Source organism: Salvia miltiorrhiza, chromosome 2, assembly GCF_028751815.1.
Source record: "Salvia miltiorrhiza cultivar Shanhuang (shh) chromosome 2, IMPLAD_Smil_shh, whole genome shotgun sequence".
NCBI lineage: Eukaryota > Viridiplantae > Streptophyta > Magnoliopsida > Lamiales > Lamiaceae > Salvia > Salvia miltiorrhiza.
The window spans coordinates 38,742,870-38,761,788 of NC_080388.1; the positions used below are offsets into that span (position 1 = coordinate 38,742,870).

An 18,919-nucleotide genomic window follows, 5' to 3' on the forward strand; every position below is an offset into this window, starting at 1 on the left:
CCGGTCCCGGGTCGGCCCGCTCGAAACTTTCGGTCCGGGTCGGTCCGTTTTTTAAAAAAATTCGGGTCTACAAACCCGGTGGGTCGGTCCGGGTCCGACCCGCTGCACACCCCTATACAAATCCATATCTATCTATCTATACTATATTAAAAAAGAAGTTTTCAATTTCAAATTGATTTCAAATCAATTTCAAAATTAAGTGACAATTTTGTAGTTAGAATAAAATTGAAGGTTTATTTATAATTCTATACATCTTTTTTTCCTTTTGTTTTTTAACTTCTTATTTTTCTATTTTATTTCTATTTTAAAATTGTAAAATTCGACTAATTATAAAATATTTGATATGCATATTAAATTAAAGATCATCATAAGAGCTTTAATTTGATACTCCCTCCGTCCACGAAATGAGTACCCATTTGTGGACGGCACGGGTTTTAAGAAATGTATGGAGTGTAGTGTGAATAGTTTAAGGGTCCCACTTTTTTAGTGTATTAATTAAAGGGATGTGTGGGGTACACTTGCCAAAAAGGGAAATGGGTACTCATTTCGTGGACGGACGAAAAAGGAAATATGGGTACTCATTTCGTGGACGGAGGGAGTATATGTTATGTAAATATTGGATTTAAAATATAAAAAATATATTTATTTAAAGATTAAAACTTAAGAAAATTCTCTCTCATCTCTCCTATTTTTTTTTGAATAAATCTATTTTTTTCAATTATCTTTTAACTTATATTGTCTTCTTTTTTCACAATATCATTTTTTATTAATATGAATTATTCTTTATTATTTTTATATTAAACTAAAATATATTTATCTTAAATTATAGTATTTTTAATTATATTTAGAATTTTTATATAATAATAAAATTATAATCAATTTTATATATAATAAAATATAAAAATAATTTTAGTGCGTTGCACGAGTGCAAATACTAGTACTATATTAAAAAGGGAGTTTCCAATTTGAAATCAATTTCAAATTAAAAAGGGAGTTTCCCAATGTGTATTACACATTGACGTTAGGATTGCGCCACGTTGCATATCAAAAAACTGCCTTCGGCTCACTTTTTGTTCACCCGGTCCGATTTTCTCTTTATAAAATACCACCGAGCATTTCTTTGGCTGTTTCGTCCAACTCCCCCCCCCCCCCCCCCCCAAATGATGTTCCCAAATTCCACGTGTCCCTACAAATGTGTAGTCCTATCATAGGTTTTTTGAATTGGGTTAAATTAGTTTTTGCATAGTTGAAATTGTTGTATTAATACATCGCACTTAATGTTAATTCATGCACTTCCAAATTAGTATGTATTCAGATTCATTTTTTTTAATGTATTATCATTTATATTCGGGTAATGTATGGAAAAATATTTTTAATTTTTATATTTATATAAAATTAATATTAATTCAATTATTATACTTATAAATATAATAAAAAATTGATTTTAATTTAATATATTTGAATTGAATATTGAAAAAAAATTGCAATTATAAAATTTATTAAATGGGGATTTTATTAAAGAAAAAAAATATAAAAGAACCCTTGAAAGCACAAAATCACAATTATAAAATTTAATATTATGAAAAAAACACTAATTAAAAAGAATTAAAAATATATTTATTTAAAAAAATGAGAGAGGAGAGATAAATTTATAAAAAATTAATATTTAAACAAATTTAATTTTTACATTTTAAATCAAATATTTTCATAAAATATATCATATTAAAGTTGTTATCGTGATCTTTAATTTGATATGCATATTAAATATTTTATAATTAATCGAATTTCACAATTCTGTAAAGAAATGTAACAACAAATAAGAAGTTAAAGAAAATGAAAAGAAAAAGAAAAATATATAGTCTAAATATAAATCTTCAATTTTATTATAACTGCAAAATTGTCACTCGATTTTGAAATTAACTGAAATAGATTTCAAATTGAAAACTACTTTTAAATATAGTATAGATGTTTAGTGGCACAAAACTACATTAACTATTGTGAAATTATTTGGAATTCCATATTAACAGATGGTGGGTGCTTATGTATTTCAAATCTAGATTTTTTCAACTAAAAATCGTAAGGTTCTTACTAAGATTCCACTAATTGAATCTTGATTCAATTAGTGATTTCTATATATTAAACTAAGAACCCTAAGATTCTTACAAAGATTCTACTAATTGAATCTTGAGTCACTCTTGATTTATAGAAATTCAACTAAGAATCCTAAGATTCCACTAATTGGATCTCGATTCAACTAGTGATTTCTAGAAATTCAATTAAGAATCCTAAGATTCCACAAATTGAATCTTGATTCACTCTTGATTTCTATAAATTAAACTAAGAATCCTAAGATTATTACTAAGATTCCACTAATTGAATCTTGATTCAATTAGTGATTTCTAGAAATTCAACTAAGAATCCTAAGTCGTCCTAAGATTCCACTAATTGAATCTTATTCAATTAGTGATTTCTAGAAATTCAACTAACAATCCTAGGATTCTTCTTAAGATTCAACTAATTGAATCTTGATTCAATAAGTGATTTCTAGAAATTCAACTAAGAATCATAAGATTCTTCCTAAGATTCCACTAATTGAATCTTGATTCACTCTTGATTTCTATAAATTAAACAAAGAATGCTAAGATTAGAGCACCTCCAGCGCGGAGGTCGAAGGGAGCCTCGATCCGCGTCGAAGGAGAGGGGTGTGCGCTGGAGACCCGGCCAGGTGCGAGGCGGCGTCGAAGGCTAGACCCAGGGCGAGGATTGAAGGAGTATGGCGCGTCCGAAGGACGCGCCCAATTTAAAAAAAAAATCGTTAATTTGTTTAAAAATTCGACCGTTGGTATTTTTTTTTATTTTTAAAAATTCGACCGTTCAAATCAACAGCTATTTTGAATTTCTTTTTTTTTTCCCCTTCTATAAATACCACTCTTCCACTCTTTCAAATTCACCAATATCTTCAACTACAATTCTCTCCCAACAACAATTCTCTCTTCTACATTTCCAAAGATGGATCGTGAATTCGATGAATACCTCGAGCAACAAGGCGGATCGAGGCTTCCAATGATGGGGTTTGCTTCATTTTCACAAGCCTCCAATGTCTTGGCTACGGGAAATGTTCCCACGCCGGCGGCGAACGCCAACGTTCAAGAAGAGCCGGAGGAGGTGAAGCCGAAAGCCAAGGGCACCCGTGTTGCATATTCTAGCGATGAGTCCGAGCTCGTGGCAATATTGTGGGCGGAGGCAACCCACAATCCTATTTTGGGGACCTCCCAAAAGTTGCTCCAATATTGGGGAGCAATCGCCGAGAAGTTCAACGCGCTCAATACGTCGGGAGCGCCGCCGCGAAAGCCGGATCATCTCAAGTCCCACCTCGCCCGTGTCCAAAAGGAGACAAAATTCTTCGAGGGCTTCTACAACACTTGCAAGGACAATTGGGGGAGTGGTATGAGCGACGATCAAATCTTCCAACAAGCCCAGACGATGTTCGAGGCGAATTTCAAGAAGCAATTCTCCTACGTCAAAGCTTGGATAGTGCTTCGTGAATGCCAAAGATTCACGTCGCAAGTCGGGGATGTCCACTCCGCAAAAAAGTCGAAGGGCTCCGATGGTGGAGCAACCACTACTTCTTCGGAGCCGAGTGTCACGGCGAGACCCCAAGGCCAAAAAGCGGCAAAGCGAGACAAGGGCAAGGCGAAGAAGGGAGAAGGGTCTTTGGGGGGAGGATCGGCGTTCTCCGACGCCCTCGAGAAGGTGGCCGAAAGCATGAGGGAGCATGCTCTCAAAACGGGGGAAATCGCCGAGGTCAAAAAAATGCAAGCCGAGATGAAACGGGAGGAGATGGATATGAAGCTCTTGAACAAGAACACGACGGGTATGACGGAGGCACAATTGGTCTTGCACAACCTCCTAGTCCAAGAAGTGCTCAAGCGTCGAGGGCTTATTTAAATTAGAAAATTATGTTATTTTTATTTTATTATCGTATTTTAATTATGTTTTTTATTTATTTTAATTATTGTAATGTTTAATTTTATTTTTAATGAAATTGGAAATTTTAAAATAAAAGTGTAGAAATATGAATTTTGTGGAAATGGGGATTTAAGCACCGACCTAAGACACAATGCATTGGAGATAGGTGTGTCTTAGGTGGGGCCCACTCCTAAGACACTCCTCTAAGACACAAGCATTGGAGTTGCTCTTACTAATAAGTTTCCACTAATTGAATCTTGATTCTATTAATGATTTCTAGAAATACAACTAAGAGTCCTCCTAAGATTTCACTAATTGAATCTTGATTCAATTAGTGGTTTCTAGAAATTCAACTTAGAATCCTAATAGTCTTCCTAAGATTCCACTAATTGAATCTTCATTCAATCAATGATTTCTAAAAATTCAACTAGGAATCCTAAGATTCCTACTAAGATTCCACTAATTGAATCTTGATTCACTCTTGATTTCTAGAAATTCAACTAAGAATATTAAGATTCTTACTAAGATTCCACAAATTGAATCTTGATTCACTCTTGATTTGTATAAATTAAACTAAGAATCCTAATATTATTACTAAGATTCTACTAATTAAATCTTGATTCAATTAGTGATTTCTAGAAATTCAACTAAGTATTACCATTTTGCCACTAGTATTACTTTATAAAAATACTTTATACATTTATTTACTAATATAAAAATTATGACATCTCTTAAAGTTGTTATATTATTTATTTTATGTTTATTAATTATATATATATATATATATATATATATATAATTTGAAAATATCTAACAGTAGACTTGAGAAACACAGTTTGTGGCACTTTTGCAATAAAATCATCAATTAACAATAATGATATAAGTTGGAGCAAACTTGAGAGAGGTGAAATAATATAAGTAATTCCCACTAGCCTAAATAAATGGAAAAAAGTGAGGAAAGATAAAATGGGAGAGAGAATGGAGAATTAAAAAGAATGTTTTATATTTAAAATTTTAAATAAGTATGATTTATTAAATTGTCACATTATATAGAATTGTATATAGACACACACATTAAAACATAATTTTATGTAGATACACACACGCATCAAATATATAATACGGTTAAGGAATCCAGCGCTCCCCTTAAATTTAGGTCCCACGTGGCGCGTCTCACAATTCAGTATTTAAAATCCCTGCAATTCTAGAGCTTTTGAGGTTATAATATACATTCCACGTGGTAAATTAATTCCACATATACTATTTTATTTTTATTTTATTTTTAATATTTAAATTATAGTATCAATTATTCAAGAAACACATCAACACGTCTATTCTAAAAAAAACACATCAACACATCTCACTCTCCACATTCAAAATGGGACTCCGGCGAAAGCTCCATCGCCGCCACCCCTGAGACTCCGGCGAAAGTTTCGACGACGAGTCACAGCCATAACTTCTGTCTCGACCCCGATCTCCATCTCTCAGCCCCTAATCTCCCTCATTGCTCCCAAAGAAACCGTAGATCCCCAAATCCTCACCGCCTTTTTGCGATTTCCGGCGACCACGACAGCCACCCTATCGCCGCCGCCCCTAAACTCCGGTGAAAGCTTCTGCCGGCGAGCCACGGCTTCTGTCTCGACTCATCTCCATCTCTCAGCCCCTAATCTCCCTCATCTCTCCCAAAGAAACCCTAGATCCCCAAACCTCACCACGGCAGCCATGGCCGCCGCTGCTTCGACTCCCTCTAGCTCTGGTAGAACAGTAACAAATCGCCGCCCTTCCCCACATGGTTAGTATTAAATGTTTGACTATTTTAAATATAGAATTATAGTTATTTTAGAAAGAAGATATTTTGGAAAGAATTTTAACAATGGAAACTCATAACCTAGATTTTTAGCTATAAATTACACGAATCATTCAGAAATTGGTCGCAACTTTTTTTACAGCCAACGCAAGGTATTGCTGCGTTTATTTATATTTGTTCATTGCTTAAGTTTTCTTTGTTTTTAAATAAGTTCTGTTTATAATTTCTCTTTTTATTTCTCCATATTGCAGCACCAAAAATCTAATATTTTACATCATCGTGTTTTTACAAGCAATTGCAAGGTACCCTTCTTCTTCTTTTGTTGTGTTTCTGTGATTCACCTTTTTATTTCTATTTTCCAGATTTTTGGTTTAGATTTAGTGAATTAACTCTATGAGGGAGTAAGGGATTGCTTTACTTCCCTGTTTTGCCGGTTTAAGTGTTCTGTTAGATTTCTTGTGATTTTCTTGAAAGCTTTCTTTTGTTGGCTGATGGCTGTGTTCTGTATTGAGATATGAGAAGTTTTCTATTGTAATATATTAGTTGTACGTTCTGCACCAGTGTTGGGAACCTTGTGGAATATCCTAACCCTTGTTTTGATGATACCAAAATTCATAGGACTTAAATGTAATAGACTAGAATCGTTTTTTAACTCAAGTGTTAAGAGTTCGTTTCTAGTTTAGCTGCGGTGTCAAAGACTGAAGACTGAAGACTGAAGAACGAAGACTGAAGACTGAAGACTACAGTTACCAACTGAAGTATCAGTTGAAGAATCAGTTGAAGACTGATTATTTAATGCGCGCCATGGACTGATACTAAAGTCAAGTATCAGTTGAACATTCCTCCTAGGACTGATCTTCCAACGTTCAGAGGAAGCCACGTACGCTCAAGTACAGCCGCATTAAATGCAGAGATATCTCAATATCTTATCTCTGCAGAGGTCATTCCTATCTGGTGGTTACTTTTCAGAGATGTCACATCTCCTGTCCATCAAAGAGAGCCGTTTCCACACAGACAAGGAACCTCGAAGATTGAAGCCTCAGCCCAAATTCGAATTGCTCTCCAACGGAAGAAATCTTGAGGACGATTTACGCCAACGGATCTATTCAAGAGTTCTCCTACAAATAGCGCTCGAGGATCACTTCAATCTTCACCGATTCAACGACATAAGCTGAAGCTCTGCCGAAATAGCTACTCAGCCTAAAGCTTAAACCGCCCAAAGCTTTAATCGAAGAAGAGAATTCCAAAGCCAAAATCAGTCACTGCTGATTACATACATTCTCTTAGACCCTAGGCATATATTCTGTGTACCCAGAAGCCAAAGGTCAAACTTGCTTCAAAGAACTCGTTCTTTGTAAGTATAGTTGGCACTCGTTTAAACCTCTCCCCTATAAGAGTGTTTGAGTGACTCGGAGTTTCAGAAGGTGTTCTGAACTCTGATAGGGAAGTCTGAGCACGAGGTGTGCTTAGCAAGGAAATCCTGCGCGAGCTGTGTAGGTGCTGAAATCCTGCGCGAGGTGTGTAGGTAGGGAAACCCTACGCGAGGTGTGTAGGTGCTGAAGAGAGAGTTTATCTTCAGTTCACGGTTTGCAGTGCACCAGGGAAGCACTTGCGGAGTGGATTGTTGGTCTGATCAACCAGCCGTGGATGTAGGAAAGAGTTTTTCCGAACCACGTAAAAGTCTCTGTGTTATTTACAGCTTTCAGTTTTACATTCATAACTGTGTTATTTCAATTGATAAAACTGAATGCTGACTAACTGAAAAGAGAAACCCTAATCCAACTATCTGCTCCACCGAGGCTATTCGAAACTAAGTTTAATTTCCGTTGCGTATGATATCAATCTGACTCACTATCCTCTGATAGAAAGGAAGAGAGATATCATCTTCATCTTTGCAAACACGACTGAAGCCCTTACGTGGATCAGTTAAGTTCCAGTGACTTAACTGATAACTCTTTACTGAAGAGCTTTCAGTATCAGTCGTCAACCCTGTTGGTCAACACTTATTTCGGTTAAACAGGTGTCTTGTTTGCGTGTAAAGTTTCGCTTCTATCTCTGACTGAGATCCCTCTGATTGAGGTTTGTAGATAGTCATAAAAATAGCCTATAGGTGTATTCCCCTCCCCCCCCCCAATACACCTATTCGAGACCCCCCGGACCTAACAATTGGTATCAGAGCAGGTTGTTCGCAAGAACTATCTGTCTCAGACTAGTTTTACTTGAACTAGATCCTTTTTAAAGGTCTCGAAAAAGTTTTACTCTTTCTTATTTTTGTGCTTGCTATTTGCTTTATCTGCTGTTATCTGTTCTCTTTTTTTTTTGATGGAGACTAACCACAGCAGATTATCTTCTCTACCTATGTTTTGTATTGAAAAATACGACATATGGAAGTTTCGGCTTGAAAGCTTCCTCATTGCCCAACATTGTAGAATGTGGGAAGTCATCACCAGCGGTCCAATCATTATCACCGAAACTGTAAAAAGGGTTCCTACTGACATCCGTCAGGAACCTTACGATGAGGACCAGCCCAAGTCAAAGGCAGACTTCACCACAGAAGAAAGGAAGCAAGATGAGCTAGACAACCTCGCCAAAAGCATCATCTTCGGCACCGTTCCTGACAAGTATGTCATGAAGATCATCAAGTGCAGGACAGCAAAGGAGATGTGGGATATTCTGGAAAGAATGTGCGTAGGTTCTGAGGAGATCAAGGAGAATAAGCTTTCCATAGCTTGTCAGAAATTCGACTCCTTCCTCATGCTCAAGAATGAATCTGTCGAGGAAATGGAACAAAGATTCAATCTCATATTGAATGAAGTTCAATCCATTTCCAAAGACAAATACACTCAACGAGAAATCAACTTGAAGATTCTTCGAGCACTGCCACGAGGAGAATGGCAGATCTACTCAGTCGCTCATCAGCATAAGCCAGGATTCAGTCAGCTCCCGACAAACAAGCTTTTCTCCGATCTCATGGTAAATGAGTTCGATCTTCTGAGAAATCTTGGTAACAAGAAGGCTGGAGGATCAGACGAAGATGGTCCATCAACCTCAAGATGAGTTGCACTGAAGGCCTCAACCAGAGAAGACAAGAAGCAGATCAAGGAGCCAACGGAACTCAACCCTGAGGACTTCTTCAGTCAATATGCCTTGTTGACTGACAGATTCAACAAGATGGAGTCCAAGTTCCGGAAGTACAGAAGGTTCCACAAGCAGCACTACAAGGGAAAAGAAAGAGAAATGGACTCCAGACATTCCACAGATCGAAGTGGAGAAAGGAAGTCAGCCACTTACGACATCAAAGAATTGGAATGTTATGGATGTAGAAAGAAAGGACACTTTAAGCATGAATGTCCTGATCTGACTCCAGCTGAGCGCAGGGAACTGAAAGCAAAGAAAGATCGCAGATCTTTGAAGAAGAAAGTGATGGTTGCTGATGATGCTGACTCTTCCAACGACACATCAGAATCATCCGACTTCGACAGTTCCAGCTCAGATGATGAGAGCCGAGCCCTGATGGCCAACGAATCAGAAAGTGTAGCTGACAACAGCTACGACAATGGAATGAATGGCCCAGAGGTAAAATCTCTCACGAAAACTCCATATACTGATAATTTCCTGATGCTTTCAGGAGACCACTCAGAATCTGGAGATAGCTCATCCGTTGAAACTGACGAGTTTGATCAGCTCCTGACTGATCACTGTCAGCTGAGGAAAATGTTCGAAGATCTCCTCAAGCAGAATCAGAAAAAGGACAAGGAGATCGATGATGAACGAGCTAAACATCAGACAATCATCTACTTTCCGGATGAAACATGTCTTGATCAGCTAATCATGGAGAACAGCCGACTGGAAGAAGAGCTCAGAATCTCCAACTCAGAATGTGAAAGAGATTCTCATGAAATCAAAAGGATTAATCACAAGCTGGAAGAAACAGTCAGGAACTGCATGATGCAGTCTCCCATGATGAGCAACTTTCCATCGAAAGGACTGGTCAACAGCATCGGAGGAAAGGTTGCAGCTGCCAAAGGAAAGGATATCATGATCATCTCTAAGAATGATCCTTCTGAAATCACAACCTCAGAAGAATCAAGAGATCATGATATGGATGAAGTTCACAAGCGCAGACTGATGGCCAGATCAAATGTTCCACCTCCACGAAGCTACAGACGAGCTAAGGAGGCTCCCAACCAGATCATCTTATTGAAAAGGTTGGAAAGCAGATTTCAGTCAAAGATCCGGGAAGGAACATCAGGAGCCAAGAAGAATCTTTCTCATCAACCCAGGGGGAAGAAAGGTCACATCAGTCAGAAACTGACATCCTCAGTTCAGTTTCAGAAAGAACAACATCCATGGAGATCAAGCAATGCTGAGTCCAGTCGAGCCATGCCACTTCCTCGACGACAAGCCACTGGACGTCAGACAAATCTCCATAAGTCTGCAAAGACTAAAGTATCTCACGAAAGATACTTCGGCGAGCAAAGAAGACCTCAACCACTCACCAGACAGAACTGCTACAAGAGTGAGGTCTTCAAAAGGATTTCTCAACGGAAGAATGCTCATATGCCACCTGAAGCGCCAACGACACCGATTAGACATCCAACAATGCGCAAGAAATCAGCCAGACCAATTCTGAAGCAGATTTGGGTTCCAAAGGGAACTCAAACTAACATTGAATGACCCAAAGCTTGATTGGGTGCCTGAAGCAACTCTTTCTTGCAGGTCAATGTCAGGAAACATAAAAAGAAGGAAGAGGCCAAAGCTTCAATCAGAACGTGGTATCTGGACAGTGGCTGCTCGAAGCATATGACGGGCTACAAAGAATATCTATCCCAGTATGTTGAGAAAGCTGGATCCAAAGTTGCATTCGGAGACAACTCGATTGGAGAAACAAAAGGCTATGGTGTGCTCAACATGGGTAACGCCAGTATCAGTAATGTTAGCTTTGTTTCTGGTCTTAAACATAATCTGTTGTCTGTGAGTCAATTTTGTGACAGTGGTTTCACAGTGAAAATCAAAAAGGATGAATTCACTGTTAGAAACAATCAGAAGAAGGTGGTTCTGAAGGGATTCAGACAAGGAAGTCTCTACGTCGTTTCTTGGGAAAACAGCCCACCAGAAACGTGCCTCATCAGTAAAAGCAGCTCAGAGCTCAATTGGCTATGGCACAAGAGACTCAACCATCTCAACTTCAAGACGATCAACAAACTTGCTAAACATCAACTGGTAGAAGGACTCCCTTCTATTGTATTCCAGAAGAAGCAAGAATGTGAAGCATGCCTCAGAGGAAAGCAGACGCGGACATCATTCAAGTCAAAGACAGGACACTCCTCTGAAAGGATTCTGCATCTACTTCACATGGATCTGTTTGGCCCGATCACTCCAAGAAGCTACAACGGTAGGAAGTACACCTTGGTAGTTGTGGATGATTATTCACGATATACCTGGGTTATCTTTCTTTTCAAAAAGAAGGAGACACTGGAGGAACTGCCAAAGCTGTTGAAGAGACTGAGCGTTGAAAAGGAAGTCAACATCATCAGCATCAGATCAGATCGTGGGACTGAGTTCCTCAATACTGTCATTCGTGAGTATTGTGATGAACAAGGAATCAGTCATCAAACTTCTGCAGCAAGAACTCCACAGCAGAATGGAGTTGCAGAGAGAAGAAACCGGTCTCTAAAGGAAGCAGCAAGGACGATGCTAGCCGAGTCAAAACTCCCCTTGAAGTTTTGGGCCGAAGCAGTCAACAACGCATGCTACACGCAGAATCGCTCCTTCCTCAATCAGAGACATGGAAGAACTCCATACGAGTTATGGAAGAACAGAAAGCCATCGATTGCCCACTTTCATGCTTTCGGTTCTAAGTGTTTCATACACAACAACGATAAGAAGAGGTTGAACACCTTCGATTGCAAGGCTGATCCAGGAGTCTTCCTTGGATACTCCGGAACAGAACGTTCAAGCAAAGCCTATCGAGTGTTTAATACTCAAACTCTATGTGTAGAAGAAACACCTCATGTGATCTTTGATGAGTCTACAGATGGTTTCAGGGAACAAGATGCTGAAAAGAATGTTCAGATCACTGAAGGTTCCAAAGCTGAAATCCATACTGACGAGCCCTCTACTGTCTTGGTATGGGGACCTGGCAAGGATGAAGATACTGAGATGCTTCAGTATCAGAAGATCAACCAACGGTCTGAAGTTCAAACTGGAGCCAATACAGATGGCAATAGTCAAGGGGGAACTCCAGTTGCTGAAGTTCAAGTTGAACGCGCAGAAGCCGCCCCATCTCAACTCTCCCCTGCTCCAGAAAGTGCTCAACATCCCAGAGCTATTCTAACTGAAGAAGCTCCACCATCTCCTGAAGAAATCAAGAAATATCGAAGATGGTTTGAACTCCACTCTAAGGAGAACATCATTGGAGAACCATCAGATGGCGTCAAGACTCGGAGATCTATGTGCAACCTCGTCTTCGACATCAATCAGAACTGCATCAACGAAGATAAGAATTTCAGCTGTTTCTTATCAACTACAGAGCCGAAGGATATTGAAGAAGCTCTGAAGTCCACAGAATGGGTCATCGCAATGCTAGAAGAACTCAATGAATTCAACCAGAATTCTGTTTGGGAGCTTGTGGATCGACCAGACGATGCAAAGGTGATTGGCTTGAAATGGATTTTCAAGAACAAGAAAGACGAAGAAGGAAACGTTGTGAGAAATAAAGCAAGGCTTGTGGCTAAAGGATACAGTCAAGAAGAAGGAATCGACTACGACGAGACATTTGCCCCAGTTGCCAGATTGGAAGCAGTCAGACTCTTCTTAGCTTTTGCAGCTCACAAAGGTTTCAAGGTACACCAAATGGATGTCAAGTGTGCATTTCTCAATGGAGTGCTCACAGATGAAGTCTATGTAGAACAACCTCCAGGATTTGAGGCTGCTGGACCAGAAAAGGTGTACAAGCTGAAGAAAGCGCTCTATGGGTTGAAGCAAGCACCAAGAGCGTGGTATGATACTCTCTCGGAGTATCTAGTTGAACAAGGCTTCAAAAAGGGATCTGTGGACAGAACGTTGTTCACTCTCAAAGAAGGAGAAGATCTCTTGCTTGTTCAAATTTATGTCGATGACATAATCTTCGGATCCAAATCCGAACACATGTGCAATAAGTTTGCTGACATCATGAAGAACAAATTCCAAATATCCATGATGGGAGAAATGAATTTCTTTCTCGGATTGCAAGTCAAGCAGACCAAAGAAGGAATACTGATCAGCCAGTCCAAGTATGCGAAGGAGCTGATAGCTACGTTCGGTATTCAGCACATGAAGTCAGTCAAGATCCCAATGAACACAAACTGGAAAGTTGATCCAGGTTCAGAAGGAAGCTCTGTCTCTTCGAAGAAGTACAGAGAAATCATTGGATCTTTGCTGTATTTGACTGCGAGCAGACCAGATATCGCATTTGCAGTCGGGGTTTGTGCAAGATATCAATCAGATCCTAAGGAAGCTCATTTAGATGCAGCTAAGCGGATTCTGAGATATCTCAAGGGCACACCCAATTTAGGATAGTGGTACCCAGCAGAGGACGACATCAAGCTCACCGGATTTTCAGACTCCGACTTCGGTGGATGCAAGCTTGATCGCAAATCAACCTCCGGAACATGTCAATTCCTAGGCAACAAGCTCATCTCTTGGTTTTCTAAGAAACAGACTTCAGTCGCCACCTCTACAACTGAAGCTGAATATGTTGCTGCCGGAAGCTGCTGCTCACAAATCCTGTGGTTAGTCCATCAACTAAAGGACTATGGGATCGAGGAAAAGGAAGTTCCTATCTATTGCGACAGCTCCAGTGCTATTGCAATCTCCCAGAATCCAGTTCATCACACCAGAGTCAAACATATTGAGATTCGACATCACTTCATTCGTGATCATGTCGAAAAGAAGAATGTCTCTGTGGAATGGATTCCCACTGCTATTCAGAGAGCGGACCTGCTGACCAAGGCTCTTCCAGAAGAGAGGTTCAACGATCTTTGTGCAAAGATTGGCCTCATCAACCCTGAAGAGTGATGCTGTGTTTGAAGATTTTCTCAAACAGTCATGCTGACTGGTGGTCAATCAACTGCTGCTTCTACGTTCGTCGACGTAAAAAGCAATGAAGTCCGAGTGCTCATCTGAAGAGGAAGTCATCCTGATGAATCATCCAGGATCACGTGGTATCAACTGACTACTATGTTCAGTTGATCAGTAAGTATTTTAAGATGCTTACCTTTTCAAAATCAGTTATTTCAGTTTAGAGCTTTAAGTTTTTAGTTAAAAATCTTTTCTCTAACTGATCAGTTTCTTTCAAAAACTTTAACTGATTATTGGAATTGTTGGAATTGGAATATCCGAAAAAGGACAAGATTGTTATAAAATGAAAATCTGTTTTGATTGAACTTGTCCTGATCTTTTTGCCAAAAATCCTTCCAACCTTTTTGCCTCTGCAATAAAATTTCTTGAAACGCTCATTGACATGACATATGTAATGATGCCTTTTGAAGTCCCTCGCAGTGACGGCGGACGCGAAATTTTTCTTCAATTGCATTTAAGGCACAGTTTTCGAAAAACCTTTTCATCTTCTACATGGTTCACATCTTGTCTATTTATACCATGTTGTCTTCATAGTGTTTCTGCATCAACTAACAACTCTCCACAGCTTTCACTGTGAGAAAAAGTTTCAATTGTTTCCAAAGTTGCAGATAAAAATTGTTCCGACTAAAGGAGAAATCTATGACTGCAAAGTCATGGAGTGGAAGAATGACGCTCATAGTCTTGGTCTTCACCGGACCCTTCCACTGGATCACAACGTCTCTCCGGCGTCAAAGTTTGCTCTACCCTCACTTGTATCCAGCGAAGCGAGCGTCTTCCATCCTCATGCCCGGTGCATCGGTTTGAAGTACCTGTCTGAAATAGGACAGACTTCATCGTCTTCACTGAAAGGCTTCTCGCTTTTTGTGGAGAACCGATGCGGAGCAACACCAATGAGCAGGAACTCATTGTCAGCCGGCGCTATGTCAACAGGGAGACCCTCACAATCTCCCCTGTTTTGACAACCCCTCACCTCTCAAACCCTCTGCTTCTCTTCTTTTCTTCCTCGTCATTTCTTTCTTCTTTCTAACCTCCTTCTAAGCCTTCGCTTTCTGCATCCCCAATAACCCCAATATCTTCCTCCTGCGAACTTTCCTTCGCAGGATATGTGCTTCCTTCTTATGTTCGTCCTTCTTTTTGATGTTGCCAAAAAGGGGGAAAGAAGAACAATCTAATGGACTTAAGTCGGATAAGCAACATGATCATTGGACTCTATTTCATCCGATGATCATGAGGAAGATACACCAAGAGGAAAAGACCTCAATTCAACGGAAAACAAGTGAGAGTGGAACAAGCTTAGGAACATTGAAGACACGAAGACAGAAGATGAAGATCAAGAAGTTCAAGGCGCAGCCAAGCAGACTGCTGGAGTCCATGGTTTATCCATGATGTTTTTGTTTTACTTTTTACTCCAATGTAAGTCTTGCTCTGTACCTAGACTGATGGCTTATCAGTCCGTTTAATGAAATGAACTTCTTATTGATCTCACCCTGAAGACAATGACTCTTTGTCCAGGCTCTGATTTATGGTTATTTTTCTGTCTTCTTGCTGTTCTGTGTTTAGAACTGTTTTCGTTCTTGCTCTGAGTACAAGTTATTTAGGTTCTGTTGTTAAGGGGGAACAGCTTTCACCCCTTGTCTAGAACTTGTACTGTGAGCTCAGTCTTTTTGCTGTCTAGAACTGCTGTGTGGTTTTGGCATCATCAAAAAGGGGGAAATTGTTGGGAACCTTGTGGAATATCCTAACCCTTGTTTTGATGATACCAAAATTCATAGGACTTAAATGTAATAGACTAGAATCGTTTTTGAACTCAAGTGTTAGAGTTCGTTTCTAGTTTAGTTGCGGTGTCAAAGACTGAAGACTGAAGAGTGAAGACTGCAGTTACCAACTGAAGTATCAGTTGAAGAATCAGTTGAAGACTGATTATTTAATGCGCGCCATGGACTGATACTAAAGTCAAGTATCAGTTGAACATTCCTCCTAGGACTGATCTTCCAACGTTCAGAGGAAGCCACGTACGCTCAAGTACAGTCGCATTAAATGCAGAGATATCTCAATATCTTATCTCTGCAGAGGTCATTCCTATCTGGTGGTTACTTTTCAGAGATGTCACATCTCCTGTCCATCAAAGAGAGCCGTTTCCACACAGACAAGGAACCTCGAAGATTGAAGCCTCAGCCCAAATTCGAATTGCTCTCCAACGGAAGAAATCTTGAGGACGATTTACGCCAACGGATCTATTCAAGAGTTCTCCTACAAATAGCGCTCGAGGATCACTTCAATCTTCACCGATTCAACGACATAAGCTGAAGCTCTGCCGAAATAGCTACTCAGCCTAAAGCTTAAACCGCCCAAAGCTTGAATCGAAGAAGAGAATTCCAAAGCCAAAATCAGTCACTGCTGATTACATACATTCTCTTAGACCCTAGGCATATATTCTGTGTACCCAGAAGCCAAAGGTCAAACTTGCTTCAAAGAACTCGTTCTTTGTAAGTATAGTTGGCACTCGTTTAAACCTCTCCCCCATAAGAGTGTTTGAGTGACTCGGAGTTTCAGAAGGTGTTCTGAACTCTGATAGGGAAGTCTGAGCACGAGGTGTGCTTAGCAAGGAAATCCTGCGCGAGCTGTGTAGGTGCTGAAATCCTGCGCGAGGTGTGTAGGTAGGGAAACCCTACGCGAGGTGTGTAGGTGCTGAAGAGAGAGTTTATCTTCAGTTCACGGTTTGCAGTGCACCAGGGAAGCACTTGCGGAGTGGATTGTTGGTCTGATCAACCAGCCGTGGATGTAGGAAAGAGTTTTTCCGAACCACGTAAAAGTCTCTGTGTTATTTACAGCTTTCAGTTTTACATTCATAACTGTGTTATTTCAATTGATAAAACTGAATGCTGACTAACTGAAAAGAGAAACCCTAATCCAACTATCTGCTCCACCGAGGCTATTCGAAACTAAGTTTAATTTCCGCTGCGTATGATATCAATCTGACTCACTATCCTCTGATAGTAAGGAAGAGAGATATCATCTTCATCTTTGCAAACACGACTGAAGCCCTTACGTGGATCAGTTAAGTTCCAGTGACTTAACTGATAACTCTTTACTGAAGAGCTTTCAGTATCAGTCGTCAACCCTGTTGGTCAACACTTATTTCGGTTAAACAGGTGTCTTGTTTGCGTGTAAAGTTTCGCTTCTATCTCTGACTGAGATCCCTCTGATTGAGGTTTGTATATAGTTATAAAAATAGCCTATAGGTGTATTCCCCCCCCCCCCATACACCTATTTGAGACCCCCCGGACCTAACAACCAGTTTCAATTCAGATAGCTTATATTATTAGTTTGGTGAGTGGCAATTTACTCATGGAACTCTAGGTATAAATGTTAAAATTCTGGGAATAAAATTTGGAGTATATATGCAATTGTGAATTTGTGATGCAACCCTAGGTGAATAAAACAGAATAATAATGTTAAGTTGTTTCTGTTTTGATGCACTCAATACGTATACGGTACCCTGAGTCTATCTAATAGATGTACACTATGAATTAATCGTTTCTGTTTGAGTTGATTACAGATAATATACAGACCAACGACGCTTATAATACAAGAGAGGAGAGTTTGAAGAGAGAAGTAAGCATAGTCAATCTCTCAAAGTTCATATTTTTCATTTATTTGTCTCTGGTACATAGAGATTTTGATAAATTGGATTAGATTGATAGTGGATGCTTCTACTTTTAGTTTTGGAATGTACTGCTATGTCTCCATTTCACATTTACCTTAGTGCATGGTCATCTATCTATATTTGCATTAGATTTGGGCAATCTATCCATTTTTTAGTTCAGTTTTACATCTTCTTGGAATTATTCATCCATTTCGAAGAATTGCTGCTGTAGTGGCATTTTTAACTTCAATTTTTTGCTTGGGGATTTCTGGAATTTTGTGCGGAATTGAAATTTTGTGTGTGGATTTCTGAAATTTGATAGTGGGATTGATTATGTGGGTGCAGTTTTACATCTTATGTGAGCGATGGATATTTTCAGAACATTGTTGTGGTTGGTAGACATCGAGTAAGTAAATTAGATGATTCTAAGATATTTTAAGATCAGTTGTAAAATTCAGTTGTAGTGGGTGCGGATTTTCTCAATTTCTGAATTTCAGCTATCAAAACTGCATATCTCACATGTTTTTGAATTAGCTATGCTACAAATTATGAATTAAATTAGATCTTCCTCTGCATTTTTTTTTTGGCCAATAGCTCATTTGGCTTCTTTAAGTTTCAGGCTTTCTGCTGCACGGGAGTGGAAAGATTTGTGGAGATTTTTGCAGCAGTAGTTCGAGTTCCTCCCCAAAAAAATAAAGGGCATTTTTTATAATATGTAAATTAGATGTGGGCATTAGCGTAATTTCACGATTTGAAATATTATATCTGTTATCAAACAGAATTCTAAGATATTACATATATTTTCTAATCTATCAAACAAACATGTATTCCTTTCTAGCATAATTTGTATCAGCTATCAAACATTCCTATAATACAAATCCATTCATAAATAATATTGAATTATCTAGCCCTCTATATCAAACATTGCTTATAATTTAATATCATTATCTGACGCCTCCATTATTCAAATATTCAAATGATTATTTAGTTAATTAGATTAGATAAATGTGAGCAAGACGGGACACGTCGAATAGGATACCTGCTATATTAGTCTAAGGTATTTTATTTTGAAAATACATATATTTATCAACACGGTTTTGGTTTCTAATGTTTTTCTTTTTAGAACTATGGATTTTAACTTTGCAAATATTGAAGATTGTTACTTCAAATCAGAATGTGCAAAATCTAAGAGTAAGGATAGTTCGATATCTAAATTATTATGTTTTATAAAGGGAAAATTTCTTTTCATACATCAATTAAATTATATTGTAATTTCATAATTATAAAATTGCAGTTGTTGGGAACCTTGTGGAATATCTTAACCCTTGTTTTGATGATACCAAAATTCATAGGGCTTATTTGTAATAGACTAGAAT

The 18,919-nt window shown here is 38.8% G+C and overlaps 1 long non-coding RNA gene across 1 annotated transcript; it reads left to right on the top strand.

Moving 5' to 3' along the window:
- Positions 1 to 5,680: 5,680 nt before the first annotated feature.
- LOC131012345 (uncharacterized) lies at positions 5,681 to 18,465 on the top strand. Its single transcript, XR_009097296.1, has 4 exons — positions 5,681 to 5,761; positions 6,028 to 6,078; positions 17,457 to 17,512; positions 18,163 to 18,465. It is a non-coding gene; the product is annotated as an uncharacterized LOC131012345 (long non-coding RNA).
- The last annotated feature ends 454 nt before the right edge of the window (positions 18,466 to 18,919 follow it).